The sequence below is a fragment of the Ischnura elegans genome, chromosome 9 (genome assembly GCF_921293095.1).
Source record: "Ischnura elegans chromosome 9, ioIscEleg1.1, whole genome shotgun sequence".
NCBI classification, from domain to species: Eukaryota; Metazoa; Arthropoda; class Insecta; order Odonata; family Coenagrionidae; genus Ischnura; species Ischnura elegans.
The window spans coordinates 105,909,399-105,922,167 of NC_060254.1; the positions used below are offsets into that span (position 1 = coordinate 105,909,399).

The window sequence follows — 12,769 nt, forward strand, 5'->3', positions numbered from 1 at the left end:
CAAATTCAAAAATAAAATAAAATGCCTGAAAATGCATTTTACGTCATTTTGGCAATTTAAATTTAACTTTGTGCGGATGCATTTGTTATGTGTGCAAACTAGACAATGGTTTTAAATAATATTTTTATTTCTCTGGTGCTTTGGGACGAATACATCCCCTCATCCCCCTCCCCATACTCAAACCACTAAGACTCAGAGCAATTAAAAAGAAAATATTTAAAACTATTACCCAGCATTGACATGGAATAACTGCAACTACTTAAAGTTAAATCTTTAGTGCCTAAATGATGTAAAATGTATTCCTAGGCATATACGATTTTTAATATTTTCCCAGTTGACAGGGAGGGGGGTTGCCACCCCACGCCATCTCACCCATTCCCCCCCCCCCCCCCCCCCGCCAGAAGCATATTCCTAGTAACACCACTGATTAACACTATTATCCAGCTATACCATGCACAATAATTATTGGTATGCATTCAAATTATGTAGAAATTTTTATTACAAGTATCATTTTATTGTTCAGATTTCAAAGTTAATTTTCATCTCAAAATTGAAAATCATTCATTCCTTGTCCCAAAAGTTCCCCAAATTTCAGACATAGTCAGGTGTTATGGCTGTAAAATCAATTTACATGATATTATTTAGAATCCATCTTAAATTGCACTTTGGATTGTCTACCTTATTATTACGTATATTACCTATTGCTCAATAGGGTGGTTTCCTATTATTTTTTTATTGCCTAAATCGAAAGATTATTACTCCTGGAGTACGTATTTCACGCTTTTAGATTTTTAAATGACGATATCTATTTTTCGCGATCAAATGAAAAGTGAAAAATTTCAAGCGCGCGAAAACGCGACGCGTAAGTAGGAATGAAGGGAAAAAGTCCGTACGACGCATTTCTGGTTCCCCCTCCCGCCTGGTAGGTGACCTTGATCGAGGCTCTGAGCGCTGATAGGACGCAGGATGCTAACGGGTAGCTGAGTACCTTCCTGTCTGGTAGCGCATGGCTTAAAAAAGGTTAATTAATACCTTATCAAGCGAAGAAAACTTTCCGACCTTAGCCAGTTTTAATAGGTGATTATTAAGACATGTTTCCCTGAGCTCTGTGACTCATGCATGCATTGGTAGCCTCTGACGATGCATAACTCCTATCCTCTCGTGTAGAAACTAGGTCCCTGTGATGTCACGTGGAGTGGAATCGCATGGGCGCCAATCTGGCCTTTTTCAAATGAGGATAAAATTTGACCCTTGCCATTCGTCTAAACCGGTATTTCAAAAACCAAATAATTTGTGTATTATGAATACACTACTGGTGGGTAACGAATCGCCATCAATGCCTTTTGTTTTCATTGATGAAGGAAACTACCCTATTATTACGCATTCTATTATTTGAGCCATCATAGCACAAATCAGTTTCTGGAGGAATATTTGTCTACCACAGAAGTGTATGATTTTGAATGTGTATGTGTTTGTTTATGGTTGGTAGTGAGGCTAATATATAAAAAATGTATATCTAGAAAAAAGAATTACAAAAACAGTTCCCATACCATTTTGATGAACTGTTGAAGGCCAGGGGCAGGTGTCATTCCCCGAATGTCGCGTTTAGACGCATAGTCAGCAGTTATGGCTGAAAAACAATTTAAATGATATTCATTAGGAGCCAGCTTACATTGAACTAGGGATGATCTAACCTTATTATCATGTATGTTAATGCTTCTTGCATGTATAATAGTAGGATAAATTGTATATGCCATTGGCCCTTAACCTGGCCTGTGTTGGGCCGCCAAGACACCCTCCTATACCGAAATTGACGAATTCTACTGTCAGAATACCAATATTACCCAGTTCCTTGATGTGAATCATGTCCCATTCAACAGCATAATTAACACCGTCTTGGGTAAAAAAAATAATAATTTAATTTAATATGATACAATCTCGTAAGATTCAATTCAATCTCAAGAGGGTGAGGATATAAATTTCAAAATTAATTATTGTATTCCACATCCTCAGACTCCCCTGCAGTCCTCCCCCTGAATACTCCTGGCACCCTCTGGCCATGGCCGTCCACTGTCGTAAGATGGCGCCCAGCACAGGCCTGCCTTTAACCCTTTCACACCAGACGTCGTGTGTGGCCGACGGGCATTTTCATACGCAGAAGACCTGACGTCAGGTATAGCTATCACAGATTTTTCAATGCAGACGACCGGATATATTGGCTCTGGCCGATGCGAGGGATGGTAAGTAACCACTGAGGTAGCAATTGTTGGATGCATTCAGGCCCAGCCTGAGACCCAGCTTAGCGAGTCTTTAGGGCCACTCCTTAGCAATTATAAGCTGGACCCTTCAACTCATTTATGATCATCCTCTCTGTAGGAATCCGTTGCGAGGTAATCATATTGTCAATAGTTTTTTCAATGATATATTTTGTGCATACTACAATTTTTTTATACTTTGAAATGAATTTTTCATTTTGTTCTGCGTGTAATTAATTTGTAAAGGAAATTTAAGCGTTAAAAATAACAGACATACGGACTTATAGCATTATTAACTTATATGTACATATTTACTAACTTTGTAATTATTAACACAAGAAACCCGTTTTAAATTCCACAATGCTTAAAAAAAACTAGTTATTCTTTTAGAAGCATAAATTATTGAAAATCAAATACAGTGTTTGGTTGAAAAAACACTGGTAACGCAGTAAGTTGACCATGGATTCGTGCTATGATAGGGATAGAGGGTGTGGTCCAGTGGGTGGGGTAAGGGACGGAAGCTAATCGCTGGGCTTTGAGCTGGGTGCCAAAACAGAGGCCGTATATAAATACCCAGGCAACTCACCCCCTAAACAGAGCTCCGTACAGAGAGGTTTGAAATATTCTAATGCTACTTGTAGCACGAAAACGTTTTCCTATTCTAGCCACCAGTACGAAAGGGTTAAATGAAGATGATAGGTATTCTTGGAAATTAACATGTGCATTGAGGAAATGTTTTTTGAATGAAATGACACTAATACATAAAAAATTTATATTCAGAAAAATCAAAACAAAAATAGATCTCATACCATTTTGATGATCATCTGGAGGCTAGGGGCAGCTGTCATTCCCCAAATTTATGGCTGAAAAACAATTTAAATGATATTCATTAGGAACCATCTTAAAATGTTATTTGAATGATCCACCCTTATCATTATGTATGTTGTTGCTCCTGGAATTTGTTATAATAAGTATGATAAATTGCAAGTGCCAAGCAGAAAGTACCTAACCTTGGGTTGGTATCTAAGGACTTTCCGTCGATGGGAAATGGTGAAAGACCCAAGGTTGGTACTGGTGGTTACTTCCGGTATTCCCCATTACGGGAAAGTGATATGTAATGTCAAATTAATGCCTCGTATGGTAGGAACTATCAAATAAATACATAGCCATCCAGTGCTAGCTTGCTCATTTAATCTCTATCACCCTCCTGGGCTAAAAATACAACACCAATGACCCTTAAATAAAGACAATAGGTACCTACTCTTGGAAATTTATGAGTACCTTGAGGAAATATTTTTTCTTGCGAAATCATTTGTGTCGTTGTTTTTCAATTCAATTCCATTAATTGCATCATTTTTTATTTCAAATTTACATAAATTAAAATCAATAGTGATGCAATCAAGAATATCCTTGCAGATATGGTCAGTGTTATTTTAAAGCACATAAAAAATATATGTACTTTATTAAAAACAATATCTGGGTTTTTTACTGCATTGAAATAAAATGTTACTCCAAGCAAAACAGCATGTATGTATTTCCCTGTTAGTGTTTCTCATATTAGCATTGGCGGATTTAGGAGGGGGGGGGGGGGGGGGGGGGAGCACAGGGGCATGTGCACCCTTATACCCTTAAAAAATATACAAGATTTTTAATAATGTCCCATTATCATTGCATTCATTTTGTATTACGAGGTATCCTAATGCCCCCCCAGATCAAAATCCTTTTCTTGTGCCCCCAAGAGAGAAATCCTGGATCTGCCCCTGCATATTTAGTACATATTTACACTATTATCCAACTAGACCATGCACAATTACTTTTGATAGGTTCTCAAGGTATGCAGAAATATTTTTATACGAGTATCTTTTTTTTGTTCAGATTTCAAAATTCATTATCATCTCGAAATTCAAAATCATGCATTACTTGTCCCAAAAGTTTCTTAGTACATACCTTGGCTGAAATGTCTTTTTAATGTTAAATCACAGGTTTGACAAACATACATATATTTAAAGATGAAACATTGAAAAGCCTTGGCTGTTGTTTAAATTATGTTCTCATTAAAAATTTGAGTGCACTAATACATATATTTTCTAACGCTCACAGGGCATGGTTGCAAGTAATTTGTTGCAGTAAAGGAAAAAAAATCATTAACAATCTGCCCTACAATCTATGACATTGTTGTGATACGACATCTGCTATCATCTCAAAAAAGGTAAAAATGGGTGATTGGTCAAATCCACAATTTTAAGTAATTCAAATACAAAAAGAATCTTTCACCAATTTGAATAAAAATCTTGCATCCATATTCACAAAATCAATATTAAAAAATATTAAAAATTGAAAAGTTATTAATAAAGGGTACAGGAAGAGCATGGCCTTATATATACAATGAGTTATTAGAGGAAGAAAGCTGGCCATGGCGGGTAAGCTAAGAAGGGGGGCATGGTGGTCATTAAGTTATTCAGAGTTACAAAACCTCTAACTAGAAACTCTTTCCCGTAAACAAAAGCTATCATAGCATTAATCAGTTTCTGGAGGAATTTGTCTACCATAAAGGTGTATGATTTTGAAAGTGTATGTATTTGTTTTTTTCGTGAAATGAGACCGATTTACAAAAATGTGTACCTAGAAAAATGATAACAAAAACAGATCTCATACCATTTTGACGATCTGCCAGAGGCTGGGGGCAGGGGTCATTCCCCAAATTATGCAGTGGACTCGTTCCAGTCACGTGTTATGGCTGGAAAATCAATTTACATGATATTATTTAGAATTCAGCTGAAATTGAACTATGGATGATCTACCCCCAGTGAGAAATGGGTGGTGGAATCCACGTGGAACCCACGGGGAGATGTAACGTGGATACCACGTGTTTTTGGTCGTGGAATCAACGTGGAACCCATGTGGAAATTTGGTGGAAAAATTAAAACAGCAGTAGGTGCTGTCCTAAAACCTCAACCACTCTATATCTAAACCTTCTATATATGTGTCTATGATTTTTCATGTGCTCTCATGGCTGCCTTTCCACGAATTATATAAAAATAGAATGTGCGATACATTTTCACATAACTAGCGTGGTTTCAGGATGATAAATGAAGCAATGTCACCAGAGAGTTAAGTTCCACAAATTAGAAATTCTGTTTAACATTTTATGCTAATCACCACCAGTGGCGGATACAGAGAAAACTCAAGGGGGGGGCGCAACATATCTTGAGTTGTCTTTACTTTTATCGTGATAAAAGATGATCAAGTCACAGGCAAAGTATTTGAAAATTTTATTTAAAGTGATTATAAACATGTAAAAGACAATGCCATCTTAGGATATAAAAAGTTACAATTGTGGTTTTGTAATGTTCGGCAATACAAGCGGACCCGCAAGGGGGGGGCGCACGCCCCCTGCGCCCCCCATCTGTATCCGCCACTGATCACCACAAATTCACTTGAAATCAACGTGGATTCCACGTGGGTCCAACCACTCAATATCCACCACCACCATATATCCACGAGTCAACGTGGATTCCACATGGGTTCCACGTGGATTCCACCACCCATTTCTCACTGGGCCCTCATTATAACTTATATTATTGCTCCTGGAATTTTTCATAAATAGTATGAAAAATTGCTTATGCCAAATGGCCTATAAATAGAGGTCCGTGGAAGACGTTTTATTTTTTGCTAAAATTCATTTTTAAACCATGTGATTTTTGTGTTATAGAAAATCTTGGCGGTGTTTTATAATGCTACAATTTTTCCACATTTATAGCCATTTATTTTATGGAACACGTTTCATGAATACTAATACATACTTTTATTAAGCATTTTACATAACATTTAACACAATTTCGATTGTACAAAATTTCTGATAAAACTAAATGAAAGAAATGGTTTAAGTATGTAGTATTGGCATATACGATCAGCTAATGGCAAATCCCCACTCCCTAATATATGTCTATACTTGGAGAGCCATTCCAGAATGTTTGGATTGTCAAGTTTCTCTGCACTAAATAAAGGCTTTAAAAATGCTTCAGCAGTAGCAACAACAAGTTCCTCCTTCGCTTTCTTTGACTGAGTGACTGTGTGTTCAAATTCTTTAATTGCAAACTTAGCACAGTAAAATGTGCTCTGTCTTTCACAAAAAATCCTTCCGAGTTGAATTCACTTACCCTGGTATGAGCAGTAGCACTAGCTTTTGGAATTTTAAAATTCGTTTCCATCGTTCGATATTTAAAGCTGGAACCACGATAAATAACAGTCCAACCGCAAAATACAACCTCTCATAATGGTGTTTTCAAACTGAGTGCTGGGTAATTACGGTATTACCGTAGTACTGTATAACTTACAAATTGGCCAAAATATTTCATGTCGTGGGTTCCCTTTCGATACCCCTCACCCGGGTGTAGAGGGAAGGTAGGACATGCAGCTAGATACAACAAAATCGCTTAGTTTTGATTACAGCTGTTGCCAGTCGGCCAGGAAAGGCAGTGAAATAAGTACATGTAACTCAAAATAATTGGATTCATAGAAACGGGAAAAATTATTTCCCATTTATCAATCCTAAAACATGTAGAATGAGGCTTTCTCACCCGAAGAAATAGATGTTAGATTTGGCCAATGTCAAAATGCTTTCTTTTTGCATTGAAGCTCAGTGGAGATCCGAATATCCGACCGCTTATAAGGAGAACCCCTCTCCTCCTGTCCTTTCTGTTCCTACCTTCCCTTCCCCAAATGCTAGCACTTTGTGCCTTCAAATAACTATCCGTGTGTATGGATGTCTTTTAATGAATCGAATCGCTCAGTTGACGGGATGGCACCGTTAACGGTCGCCTTGGTCACCACGACACCCATTTCAATGTGGCCCAGCAGTGCGCCGTTCACGGCGTGAAATACAGGCAGTGCTACAGAAGGGCCGCTTTCTGAAGAAATGACTCTTTGCAATCAATAATTTCCCTGCAGATATTATCAGTGTTATTTTAAAGCACATAAAAACTAAACTATGTTCATACCAATATTTGGAGTTATTTTTTCTGCATTCAAATCAAGTTAAACAAAACAGCATGAATTTCCCTGTTAGTGTTTCTCATATTAGTACATGTTTACATTACGAGAGGGGACCTAACGGTTGAGAGAGGGATCTGCTTTTCCCGTAAAGGGTTCCAAGCAGTGATATTTTCTGAGTCAGTGTGAGAATCCTGGTCGCCTCTGAGTGCATCTGTTTGTCTTTGGGATTTTTTTGGTTAATCAACTTTTTCCGATGTAGCGAAAAGGTGTGATGGCTGACTGGCGGGGTGGACATGCGGCAGTGAAGTTTATTTTATTTATTTTTTTTTTTGCAGGGGAAAACTCCCGCAGAAACTCTAGTGATGCTTAAAACTGCTTTTGGGAATACTAATCTAAGTAAAGCACGTGTCTACGACTGGTTTTTGCATCTCAACAATGGACAGATGTCGATTGATGACCATCCTCATTAAGGGCACCCGTCAACATCAAGAACGGACGGCAATGTTGCAAAAATCCACTCCCTCATTCAAGAAGATCGTTGCCGAACCATAGAAGAACTTTATAGGTATTTTGCAGAGGTTAAGGGAAACTATCCGGAGAAAAAGGGCTGATCTTTGGCACACAGGTGATTGGTTCTTCCACCATGACAATGTAGCCGCCCACACCGCAATGTCCATGAAGTGGTTTTTGACAAAAAAAGGCATCACGCCAATCGTTCACCCCCACTTTTCACCAGATATTGCCACCTGTTACTCTCTCTACTTCCTAGACTGAAAAGGGATATTAACGGAAAAGGTTTTGGGATGGTAGGTGAAGTAAAACAAAAATCGGTGAAAGGCCGAAAGAACATTGATTTAAGTGATTTAAAAAATTGTTTTGAAGTGTCAAAGTAACGATTAGATGAATGAATGTGCTGCAGTCAATGAGGATTACTTGGAAGGTGATAAAAATTTATAGAGAAAATATTGATTATTGAAAAAGTTACTGCGCAATTCCCATTATTTTTGGCTCCCCTCATGTATTATCCAACTAGACCATTCACAATTACTCTTGATGGGAACTCTATGCAGATATTTTTTATTATGAGCACCTTATTTGGGTCAGATTTCAAAACTCACAATCATCTTGAACTTCAAACTATTCATTTCTTATCCCTAAACTATGTCTTAGTATGAGGGCTGGAATGTCTTTTTGAATGTCACATTACGGGTTTTACAAATATAGGTATCTAAAGATGAGGTATTAAAATCTCAGGGAAATATTTAAATAAAGTTCACTTCAAAAACTACAATGCACTAATATGCTAATATACTAGTATGTTTTATAACGCTCACAGGGAATGGTTGCATGTAACTTGCTCTCCTAGATTTTAGTGACAAGATTAAACAGTGGCATTTACCAGGACCTACGTCACCCTGGGCTTCCCAGGCAACTACCCAGGGTGGCGTAGCTAGGGGGCAACCAAACGCCCAAACAGCAAAATTAAATTGTTTTCCAATTTTAAAATTTTTTATTTTTTATTCTATCTCATGGTGCAAATTTATTTTTTATTTTTGCGGAAGAAAAGGTAGACTTTGTGAAAAAAAACTCATAAAGTTTCATGGCTATTATCCATGTATATAATAAAAATATATCACTGCCACTCATATTATGTTGGTTCTTGAAAAATATAAGTCTATTAAACTATTTGGATTAAAATGTTCTTATTACCTCCGAAAATGCTCTCTGGTATTTCTTTTTAACAAAAAATGTACACTGCATTACACACAAAAGAGGTGATGCTACACAATGGCTCAGGGAGGGGTCAGGCTTTGGAGGATAGACCACTTCCGCCCCGAATTCAGAGAAATTTTTTAATTCATTTCATTTTACTTACTTAATTGCATTGATATTAATTATGGAAAAGTGTAAGGATCGATAGAATATCCCTGAGAAAGCTGTAAACCTCACCATTTTGAACCATTTTCATATCTTAAAATTTTCTGGGGGAGGTCCCAGCACCACTGGCTTACAATGGCAGGCATTCCATACCATCCAGATCCCACAGCATTGATTGTCCCCTCTAAAATTCCCCTGTCCTTAATTCCTTGCTGTACCCCTTTCCCCGGACCACTTAATTGGTATATGTAATTGAGGGGTATTCCATACCAAACCCCCCTTAGTAGGGCAACACAACAGCAGTTTGCTCTGTGTTTTCCCTTGAGCGGGCCCTGGTATTGATGTACAAGTCATTTATATTTTGACCGTAATAAAGATAAGAGTGCTATCCACAAGCATTCTTGTTCTTTTCCGAATCCAATCAATTCCGCATTACAATATTTGAGTGCTCCAATTTTGGGGATTTGATGGATTTTAGGGTGTTTGCAGATTATAAAGCATACAAGCCTCAAAGTCTCAAAGTCTGGATCTACAGGCTTTATAGTTGTGTTCGCTAGTTTCCTTGTGTTCACCCATCCCTATTTCCTTTTTTGCCAAACGTCGGGTTGAATCGACGAGCATTATCATACGCAAACGACCTGATGCCGGCTATAGCTGACATGGGGGAAGGAAGGTGACTGGTGAGATAGCTGTGGTCGTATGCATTCTGGCCCTGCCAGAGACCCAACTTAGGGAGACCCTAGGGCCACTGCACCGTAATTAAGCCCGACCCTCCCCTTATGGGATCTGCTTTTATCCCACTCCACAATGTTGATTGTAATGCATTTACGTACATGAGTAGGCAAAAATTGTCTTGTGAACGCATAACTCAGCTAAAAGGTTTGCGCCGAGTGCATTTAAATGGGTTTATTATAGTATCCTTTGTGTTATGTTTTCACTTAGGGCGTGTCAAGAGGTGTGCCTACGCGGCAGGATGACCAGCCACAGAAATTGCATGATGTCGTACATGTGACATAAAACAAGCTAATGCAAAAACAACAAGAAAAAGGACAGGTGGGATACAACAAGAAGAGGAACTAAGGCGTTTTGGTAGGATGAGAAGTACTTGTGTACTAACTTGGGTAGCAATCTGTGCAGCCATGGTCAGGGGCGGATCCAGGATTTCTTTCTGGGAGGGGCACAAGCAAGGCCGTATCCAGGATTTTGTTCAGGGGGGGGCACAAGGATACCTTGTTATACAAAACGAACGAAATTATAATAGGACCGTATTAAAAATCTATCATATTTTTAAGGGTCTGGGGGGGGGCATGTGCCCCCGTGCCCCCCCCCCCTGGATCCGCCTATGGCCATGGTAATGCGCATAGCAGACAGACAAATAGACATCCACTTCTAAATATATGTAGAAGATGGTTAGCTAGATTTATAAAATCCCTTCTTACCTTTTATAGGAGGAATAGGGCAGGGTCGCAGCTAAGGACAAAGGCTGGGGGGTGGGTTTAGGCGCAACTATAATACTTTGGGGTGTGGGGGTATTGCATAACCGCCTTAAGATTAATGGTGTAAAATGGCGACCATTACGGTTTTCTGAGGGATATGTGATTAATCCTAATACTATTCCATAAGTAATACAAATCCATTAAGTAAAATGGATTAAACTTAAAAATTTCTCTGAGCTCTGGAGGGGTTTTATTCCCCACGCTGCGCCACTGGAATAGGGGATGCTCAATTGAGTATTGAGTTTAATTCTCAATTGAATTGCGGTGGAATGATTAGAATGGTAGAAAGTATTTCAATCTTGTTACAATCTAAGAGTGAGGGATCAATACTTATTCTAGGAATTAAGGTACAGCAATTCCAATGGAAAACCTTGAAAATGTCATATACCTCTGGGTGGTTGGCCGCCGACATGCCAGGGAGTTGTCCTTGATGTTATGGCCCTGAAATAGTGAAGGCATATAATTGTAGATAAACCTCATTTATTGATGAAAATTAGAACTGTGTGACATCTTAAGATAACAGAAAAAATGTTATTCTAGACCTAACGTTGTGTGTTTTTAATGTAATAACCACTATTATCCAAGATTATTACAAGTTTTTCCAAGAGAACTTTACATTTTTTAGAATAAGGGTGTTCATAGGGGAGAATTCTTGTATTCAGAAATGTACTATGGGAGACATAAGTGATAATTACATAGGGGTCAGTGTTTGCCAATATCAATACCACCATGGGAATAGATTATCCCACAGCAAGGTACTATTGTTTTCAATAATTTGTTGAAAACCACACATCCAATTTTCCTATCAGGGCCAGACCAGTAAAACTTGGATAGCTGGCATACAAGGCTAATTGCACCCAAGGTCAAGGATGTGACGGAACTAGCAAAATTGGAGTCAAAGTATATGCGATGTGAGCAAAGTCTGGAAACGAGCACGTAGTCTCGTAGCTGATACTATTGCTATCATCATTGATTCATAACTAATTATATTCAAATGTGAGTTTGCACAGACTACTCTGAGTGCTTGAAGGAGCTTTGCAGCAGCCTGAAACTATGTACAGTGTCGTTAACCTCAGCTTCAATATCAGTGTGGCAATAGAAATGTAATTTAATTAATTATGAATTAATTTGATTAAAATCCTGTTACTTCTCCTTGTTTAAAAGTGATAAGTGCCATGGAAATTGAATTTTCAATGGAAATAAAGTACATCCAAATGAATGTTACTTCCAGAATCAGTTAATGAGCAATCTTCCCAGTCATAGAAAAAGGGAAGCAGTCCAATGATCCGTGATTCTCCTATCCTATTAGGCAAGTTCAGAGGCAGAATATCACTCATGTTTGAATGGTGGCAGGAATGGATCCAGATTGCAGGGGGAGGCACTCCTTTACATTGAGAGGAATCAAAACATCTGGGAGTCTACCATTTCAATCCTGTTGGCATTTGCACGAGGTGGAAATCTCTCTAATTTATGTCCACACCAAGACTTCTAGGCATACAATCATAGGATACATTCACTTACCTCTTGAGGTGGGACTTTGGGCCTCGCCGCGGGTCACAGATGGTCTTGATGGCGGTAAAACCTCCCGTCCCCATCGGGATGGTTCCGCGACGCTCTCTGTCCCAGGGCCTGGCGGACAAGATCTTCAATCCGTCTCTCTATAACCCCCACCATCCAGTCAATTTCGTTTGTAATAGACGCTATATCCAGAATTATGTTGTTATACTGTTGCATGAATTCTTCAACTGAGGGACGGTGGAGGTGGGGCCCTGGAAAGTCTTCCACCCCCCTGGCAGGGCCCTGTCGTTCAACATTGAGGTCTTCCCATGGGTCTTCTACTAGGCCTTCTTCTCCCGGAGGAGGAGAGGCGGTTGGTGAAGGGCGGCCCTCCTCCGGGGGCAATGGGGACGTGGCTATCGGCATCTCTGCAGTTTCATCTGACGTCGCTGTTTGCGGCAATGCCACGTCAGCCCCTGAAGTCTCCAACTCCTCCGGGATAGGGCCCTCGGCAGCCAATTCCTCCACCTCTTTGCGTCCTAGGCATCTGCCTATTATAGAGAGGAATCCTTCTTGATCACAAATAAATTTGGGCCCATTTCATTCCCACCCCAGAGATTTTGCTATCGAAATGGATTAGTTAATGAC

General features: G+C 39.1%; 1 long non-coding RNA gene across 1 annotated transcript; it reads right to left on the minus strand.

The window, feature by feature from the left end:
* Positions 1-4,910: 4,910 nt before the first annotated feature.
* LOC124166120 lies at positions 4,911-12,395 on the minus strand. Its single transcript, XR_006866404.1, has 3 exons — positions 12,146-12,395; positions 11,013-11,065; positions 4,911-4,992 (listed from the first exon to the last, which is right to left on the minus strand). It is a non-coding gene; the product is annotated as an uncharacterized LOC124166120 (long non-coding RNA).
* Between the last annotated feature and the right edge of the window lie 374 nt (positions 12,396-12,769).